Source organism: Schistocerca cancellata, chromosome 4 (genome assembly GCF_023864275.1).
Source record: "Schistocerca cancellata isolate TAMUIC-IGC-003103 chromosome 4, iqSchCanc2.1, whole genome shotgun sequence".
NCBI lineage: Eukaryota > Metazoa > Arthropoda > Insecta > Orthoptera > Acrididae > Schistocerca > Schistocerca cancellata.
The window spans coordinates 828,735,091-828,744,065 of NC_064629.1; positions in this window are offsets into that span (position 1 = coordinate 828,735,091).

Consider the following 8,975-nt stretch of genomic DNA (forward strand, 5'->3'; position numbering starts at 1 on the left):
TTTTAGCAAAATTAGCTGCAAATTGTTTATATCTTGTTGATTACATAAGTTCACAACAAGCTTTTTCAGCACATCTGTCACTATCAAGTGTTCCTGTTGACATTACATTTATAAATGTATTAAGTACAATAATATATAAATGTAATGTCAACAGGAACTCTTGATAATTGCATATATGCTGAAACAAGCTTGTTGTTAGCTTATGTACTCAACAAGAAATAAACAGCTTGCAGATAATTTTGTCTAAACTATAAAGAAGATAGCTAATCAAATTCATCATACATTTGTAGCATCAACCCTGTATAATATTTATTCAAGACCTGTCATTGTTTGACAACATGGTAGATTTGTAACTGTTTGGACAGTGTATTGAAGGCTGAAAACAAAGACTTGTAGAGTACCAGTATGCATATGATAGCCTTTTTCTTCCTGTTACGATGGTATGCGAGACTGAAACTGGTAGACAATAAAGGTTTATTTGTGCAGCTGATGGTTAAAATGCAGTTCTTTAAGTGTCTGGTGGCTGTAAAACGCACCTCGTTAAATTGTGAATTAATCTATGAGATCATTATTCTGCTCTGAAAAATAATTACATGAGAGATCAGAGGCTACTTTTAAAATTTTTTTGTTATTATAAGTATAAGCGTACGTGCATTAGTGTAAATGTTACGGTCAGTGACATGTGAGATAAGGTAAAATGGAGAAAAAATCTATTTTCTTATTGTGACTACAATCATTCTTGTAGGGCTACATTTACATGTGAGAATCGGACGAAAAGAGTAACATAAACATCAAGTATTCAGATCAACCAGCTATGTGTCACAAGTGTGGCTGCTGCGACAGATTAGTTAAGCAGGGAATGTTTGGCTAAAATTGTAGGCTATCTCTACATTGGGCTGATTGCAGTGGGGAATGGAATGGGGTGACTGTTGGAGCACTTCCATGAATTATGGGGTATTTCCCAAAGACCGGAAAATCGAGGCAGAGTAGGTAAATATTTGGGTCCTTCAGGCAGAGTTAGAAAGCACGAAATTTGAACTATGACAGCTGAAGTAGGAACAAGAGAAAAGGTGCTGGGAAATGGTTTTGTTTAATTTTGAACAATGAAAAATCCAGAATGGAATGTAACAATACCAGAGAAGGAAAGTTGCTACTCACCATATAGCGGAGATGCTGAGTCACGCTAGGCACAATAAAAAGATTCACACACTTATAGCTTTCGGCCATTAAGCCTTTGTCAGCAGTAGACACACATGCACACACACACTCACGCAAACGCAACTTGCACACACGGCTGCACTCTCAGAGAACTGAAACTACACTGCGAGTAGCAGCACCAGTGCATGATAGGAGTGGCGACTGGGTGGGGATAAGGAGGAGGCTGGGGCTGGGAGGGGAAGGGATCGTATGGTGGGAGTGATGGACAGTGAAGTGTTGCAGTTTAGACGGAGGTCAGGAGAGAAGGTGCGGAGGGGGGAGGGGTTAAGTAGCGGAAAGGAGAGAAATAAAAGTAAAAATAAATTAAAAGACTGGGTGTGGCAGTGAAATGACGGCTGTGTAGTGCTGGAATGGAAACATGGAGGGGGCTGGATGGGTAAGGACAGTGACTAACGAAGGTTGAGGCCAGGAGGGTTACGGGAACGTAGGATGTATTGCAGGGAAAGTTCCCACCTGAGCAATTCAGAAAAGCTGGTGTTGGTGGGAAGGATCCATATGGCACAGGTTGCGAAGCAGTCATTGAGATGAGGGGTATCATGTTTGGCAGCGTGTTCGGCAACAGGGTGATCCACTTGTTTTTTTGGCCACAGTTTGTCGGTGGCCGTTTATGCGGACAGACAGCTTGTTGGTTGTCATGCCTACATAGAATGCAGCACAGTGGTTGCAGGCAGACTGGTTCCACAGGTAGCCCTGCCTTCGATGGGATAGGTGATGTTAGTGACCGGACTGAAGTAGGTGGTGGTAGGAGGATGTATGGGACAGGTCTTGTATTTAGGTCTATTACAGGGGTGCCATGTGCTGAGGTATTGGGAGCAGGGGTTATGTAAGGATGGATGTGTATATAGCGTAGTTTCGGGGGACAGCGGAATACTACGGTAGGAGGGGTGGGAAGTATAGTGGGTAGGACATTTTTCATTTCAGGACACCACGAGAGGTAATCGAAACCCTGTAATTCAGTTGCTCCAGTCCCGGATGGTACTGAGTTATGAGGGGAATGCTCCTCTGTGGCCGGACTGTGGGACTTTGGGAGGTGATGGGAGACTGGAAAGATAAAGCACAGGAGATTTATTTTTGTACAAGGATGGGAGGATAATTACAGTCAGTGAAGGCTTCAGTGAGGCCCTCGGTATATTTAGAGAAGGACTGCTCGTCACTGCAGATGCGACGTCCACGAGTGGCTAGGCTGTATGGAAGGGACTTCTTGATATGGAATGGGTGGCAGCTGTCAAAGTGGAGGTATTGCTGCTGGTTAGTAGGTTTGATATGAATGGAGGTAATGATGTAGCCATCTCTGAGGTGGAGGTCAACATCTAGGATGGTGGCTTGTTGGATTGAGTAGGACCAGGTGAAGCAAATTGGGGAGAAGTTGTTGAGGTTCTGGAGGAATGTGAATAAGGTGTCCTCACCTTCAATCCAGATAGCAAAGATGTCATCAGTGAATCTGAATCAGGTAAGGGGTTTAGGATACTGGGTTTTTAGGAAGGATTCCTCTATATGACCCATGAAGAGGTTAGCATAGGATGGTGCTATGCGGGTGCCTATAGCCATACCGTGGATTTCTTTGTAGGTAATGCCTTCAAAGGAGAAGTAATTGTGGGTGAGGATATAGTTGGTCATGGAGACTAGGAAGGAGGTTGTTGGTTTGGAATCCATAGGACGTCTGGAAAGGTAGTGTTCGATAGCAGTAAGGCCATGGGTATTAGGAATGTTAGCGTACAGGGAGGTGGCATCAATAGTGATGGGCAGGACACCGTGTGGTAAAGGGAACGGAACTGTGGAGAGTCCGTTGAGGAAATGGTTGGTATCTTTTATGTAGGAGGATAGGTTCCGGGTAATAGGTTGAAGGTGTTGGTCTACGAGAGCAGAGATTCTCTCAGTGGGGGCACGGTAACCAGCTACAATGGGGCGTCCTGGGTGGTTGGGTTTATGGACTTTATGAAGCATGAAGAAGGTGGGAGTGCGGGAGTGGTAGGGGTAAGTAGAGAGATGGACTCTGGGGAGAGGTTCTGGGATGGGCCTAAGGATTTGAGTAGTGACTGGAGATCCTGCTGGCTTGCTGGAATGGGATCACTGTGGCATGATTTGTAGGTGGAGGTATCCGACAGCTGACAGAGTCCTTCTGCCACATAATCCTTGTGGTTGCAAACAACGGTGGTGGAGCCTTTGTCTGCAGGTAGGATTATAAGATTGGGATCAGTTTGTAGATGGTGGACTGTGGTTCTTTCTGCGGATGTAACATTAGTATGCATGTTGAAGGATATGGGGAATGATGGTGAGGCAAGATTCGAGGATAATAAGTTCTGGAAAGTTAACAGGGGGTGGTTTGGAGGCAGTGAGGGTGGATCACGGTTGGATGGAGGAGTGAACAGAGTTTGGCAAGGTTCAATATTGGTCTTTGGTTGAGTCTGATTGGTCAGGTTGGTGCCGAAAAAGTGTTTCCACTGTAGGGACCAGGAGAAGGAGAGAACGTCTTTAACTAGTCCTGCATGGTTGAATTTGGGAGTGGGGCAAAAGGTGAGGGCTTTGGAAAGGACTTATATTTCTGTGGGACTAAGGCTACTGGAGGAAAGGTTCATGACTGTGTTGCGGGTGTGATTAGGTTTTGGGTTCTGTGTGGTGGTGGGAGGGAGTTTTGGAGGGTGAGATAAGTGTAGTAGGTCTGCAAGACAGGGTTTGCCAGCTATGAGGGGGCGTGGGGGAGGTTTGGAGGTTGTTGTAGAAGTGGTGCACAGTGGTACTCCGAGGCGGGAGTAGGAAGTGAGCAGGATGGAGAGCTTTTTGAGGTGGTGTTGTGCATGTTGCTCAAATTCCTGCAGTCCAAGAGTTTCAATGTGTGTTATGGGTTCCAGGAATTTGGGATTACATAGCAGGAGAAAAAGGCTTAGTGGCCGAAGGCTATGAGTGTGTGAATCTTTTTTATTGTGCCTATTGTGACTCAGCATCTCCGCTATATGGTGAGTATCAACTTTCCTTCTCTGGCATTGTTTGTTTAATTTTGTTTATTTTTGTCCATAGATCACATTTTATAATTATATTACATATATAATGTTGCTAAAGTTGCTGTTTTTTACAGTCCTGTAACACATTAAGAAAGGCTGTAAGAGAACTGAAGAGTCTGCACATCTTGTCTGAAACTGACAGTCATGTAATAAAATAATATCAGTATTGAATACTGTTAAAGTAGAGATAGTGAAAGAAGCCATTGCCAATGGCGTTATTTGTGTTAAAGAGAATGGAAGCATTGCAAAAGAAAGTTAATATGTTGCACATTTTTTAATAATTAGTTTTTACAAATAGTGAGTAAATTGGTGGAAATAGTTGATAGGAAAAGTAAAAGCATACATTGAAGAAGCAATACAGAGGACATTTAGTGAATAAAAGATAAATCTCACATCTCCCTCTGAAATAAGGAAGATCATCATAAGTCTAAGAAGAAAAAGTTAAAACTGGTTGATAATATCTGCAATAAGACCCAAAAAGGTGAACCTATGATATCTTATATTCTAATTCACTTATGTAATGGATCACTAACTCAGGATGTTTCCACAGATGGACTGAAATATGACATTGTTAGGCATTTCTATAACCTGGATGACTCCACATATGTCAATAACTACAGCCCATTGTCACTCCTTACACCATTTCCGAAATTTTTTGAGAAGGTAATGCACTACAGGAATGTCACCCACCTGAGTAGTGATAGGATACTTGGTCGATAAAAGTTTGGCTTTCAAAAAGGTCTTTCTACGGAGTCAGCTATTTATACAGTTTCTTAGTACATAATAAAATCTTTAAAAGATAAAATATCACCAACTGGAATCTTCTGTGACATAGTGAAGGCATTTGATTGCATCAATTATAATACTGTTTTAGGGAATGCATGTTCAGCAAATGCCTCGTTTAGTTTTTATTAAAGAAGCAGTTAGCTACCCTAGGCTATTTGAGTACTAGTAAGAGAGATGCCACATCACCTGCATGGTATGACACATCTCTCTTGGTTTATTCTCCAAAACTCAAAGTTAGTAAACAATTCACATATTGGTGCAATAGCATGTATTTTGAAGCCCAAAATTAAAAGTGTAGAGAAAATATTAGATTCTAGCTATGACATTGTTTATCCCTGCTAATGCCCACATATATGTTATACTTGTCTCTTTGTTAATCAATTAAAACTTAAGTGTGATGAACATTGTTTCAGAAGAAGAATTGTTGTACAGTAATCCATTCGTAGATCCAAGAGAAATAGCATCAAATAAATGTGAAAAATTCACTTATAGTTTTTAAAGCATAGGTGCGGTTGGTGGGATCACTGTTGGGAAAATTCCTGCAGTAGTGGGTGTTAGAACTGCACCTTTTTTAGACTGAAGTCAGCTGATAGGTATTCCTGCTTAAGGGAAGTCTCTCTAACAAAGGAACCACTTTTGACAAAGCTTAGGTATCCGAGTAATGAGGGAATTAGTATATTTCATCAAAATATACAAGATATTGGAGATAAAGTTAGTGAACTGCTTATAGATGTTGACTCTGAAATTATTGGTATATCTGAACACTTCTTAAATAAGGAGATAATTCAGAGGCTTCCTTTACCAGGATACAGGTTGGCTGGCAGCTTTTCGAGGGGCTCTTTGCAGTGTGGGGGAGTAGCCATGTATGTGAAAAACGGCATCCCATTTGAGTCAATTGATGTTTCAAAGTACTGCACTGAAAAGGTTTTTGAATGTTGTGTAGGTGTGGTTAAATTTAACAGAGCTAAAACTTCTATCTGTTGTTATTTATGGATCCCCAGACTCCGATTTCACAACATTTTTGCTAAAGCTAGAGGAGGTTCTTGGTTCACTTTATAGGAAATACAAAAAGTTAGTTATATGTGGTGACTTCAATATTAATTGTATAAGTGATTGTGCAAGGAAGAGGATGCTGATAAACCTCCTTAATTCATATAATCTTATGCAAACCGTATTATTTCCAATGAGAGTGCAAGGGAACAGTAGGACAACCATAGAAAACATTTTTGTTCATTCCTCAATACTAGAAGGGCATTCTGTTAGCAAGAAGGTGAATGGCCTTTCAGATCATGATGCACAAATTTTAACTCTAAAAGATTTTTGTGCTGCAACACGTGTTAAATACAGCCATCAGCTGTTTAGGAAAGCTGATCCAGTTGCTGTAGTAGAGACCTTTGTAAACCTTATCAAGGAACAAGAGTGGCAAGATGTTTATAGCGCTGATCATCATCATCATCATCATCATCATCATCATTTAAGACTGATTATGCCTTTCAGCGTTCAGTCTGGAGCATAGCCCCCTTTATACAGTTCGTCCATGATCCCCTATTCAGTGCTAACATTGGTGCCTCTTCTGATGTTAAACCTATTACTTCAAAATCATTCTTAACCGAATCCAGGTACCTTCTCCTCGGTCTGCCCCGACTCCTCCTACCCTCTACTGCTGAATCCATGGGTCTCTTGGGTAACATTGCTTATCCCATGCGTGTAATATCACCCCACCATCTAAGCCTGTTCACCCTGACTGCTACATCTATAGAGTTCATTCCCAGTTTTTCTTTGATTTCCTCATTGTGGACACCCTCCTGCCATTGTTCCCATCTACTAGTACCTGCAATCATCCTAGCTACTTTCATATCCGTAACCTCAACCTTGTTGATAAGGTAACCTGAATCCACCCAGCTTTCGCTCCCATACAACAAAGTTGGTCGAAAAATTGAACGGTGCACAGATAACTTAGTCTTGGTACTGACTTCCTTCTTGCAGAAGATAGTAGATCGTAGCTGAGCGCTCACTGCATTAGCTTTGCTACACCTCGCTTCCAGTTCTTTCACTATGTTGCCATCCTGTGAGAATATGCATCCTAAGTACTTGAAACCGTCCACCTGTTCTAACTTTGTTCCTCCTATTTGGCACTCAATCCGTTTATATTTCTTTCCCACTGACATTACTTTCGTTTTGGAGATGCTAATCTTCATACCATAGTCCTTACATTTCTGATCTAGCTCTGAAATATTACTTTGCAAACTTTCAATCGAATCTGCCATCACAACTAAGTCATCCGCATATGCAAGACTGCTTATTTTGTGTTCACATATCTTAATCTCACCCAGCCAGTCTATTGTTTTCAACATATGATCCATAAATAATATGAACAACAGTGGAGACAAGTTGCAGCCTTGTCTTACCCCTGAAACTACTCTGAACCATGAACTCAATTTACCGTCAACTCTAACTGCTGCCTGAGTATCCATGTAAAGACCTTTAATTGCTTGCAAAAGTTTGCCTCCTATTCCATAATCTTGTAGAACAGACAATAACTTCCTCCTAGGAACCCGGTCATATGCCTTTTCTAGATCTATAAAGCATAGATACAATTCCCTGTTCCACTCATAACACTTCTCCATTATTTGCCGTAAGCTAAAGATCTGGTCCTCTGGTCCTGACAACCTCTAAGAGGCCTAAACCCACACTGATTTTCATCCAATTTGTCCTCAACTAATACTCGCACTTTCCTTTCAACAATACCTGAGAAGATTTTACCCACAATGCTGATTAAAGAGATACCTCTGTAGTTGTTACAATCTTTTCTGTTTCCATGTTTAAAGATTGGTGTGATTACTGCTTTTGTCCAGTCTGATGGAACCTGTCCCGACTCCCAGACCATTTCAATTATCCTGTGTAGCCATTTAAGACCTGACATTCCACTGTATTTGATGAGTTCCAACTTAATTTCATCCACCCCAGCCGCTTTATTGCACTGCAATCTATTGACCATTTTTTCCACTTCCTCAAATGTGATCCTATTTCCATCATCATTCCTATCCCATTCTACCTCGAAATCTGAAACATTACTGATCGCATTTTCACCTACATTGAGCAACTCTTCAAAATATTCCCTCCATCTGCCCAAGGCATCCACAGGATTCACCAGCAGTTTTCCTGACCTATCCAAAATACTTGTCATTTCCTTCTTACCTCCCTTTCGAAGACTGCTAATTACACTCCAGAATGGTTTTCCCGCAGCTTGACCCATAGTCTCCAACCTGTTTCCAAAGTCTTCCCACGATTTCTTCTTGGATGCTGCAATTATCTGTTTGGCTTTGTTTCTTTCTTCAACATAACTTTCTCTGTCTACCTGGGTTCTGGTATGTAGCCATTTTTGATACGCCTTCTTTTTCCTTTTACAGGCTGCCTTGACTGTGTTATTCCACCAAGCTGTTTGCTTCATCCTACTTTTACACACTACTGTTCCAAGACATTCTTTAGCCACTTCTAGTACTGTGTCCCTGTACCTTGTCCATTCCTTTTCCAATGACTGTAATTGACTACATTCAACTAACTGGTACCTTTCTGAGATCGCTGTTATGTACTTGTGCCTGATTTCCTTATCCTGAAGTTTCTCCACTCTTATCCTCCTACATATGGACCTGACCTCCTGCACTTTCGGCCTCACAATCCCAATTTCACTGCAGATTAAATAATGATCAGTGTCATCAAAGAATCCCCTGAATACACGTGTGTCCCTCACAGCCTTCCTGAATTCCTGATCTGTTATTATATAGTCAATGACAGATCTGGTTCCCCTGCCTTCCCAGGTATACCGGTGAATGTTCTTATGTTTAAAAAAGGAGTTTGTGATTACTAAGCCCATACTGGCACAGAAATCCAAGAGTTGTTTCCCATTCCTGTTGGCCTCCATATCCTCTCCAAATTTACCCATAACCTTTTCATACCCTTCTGTTCGATTTC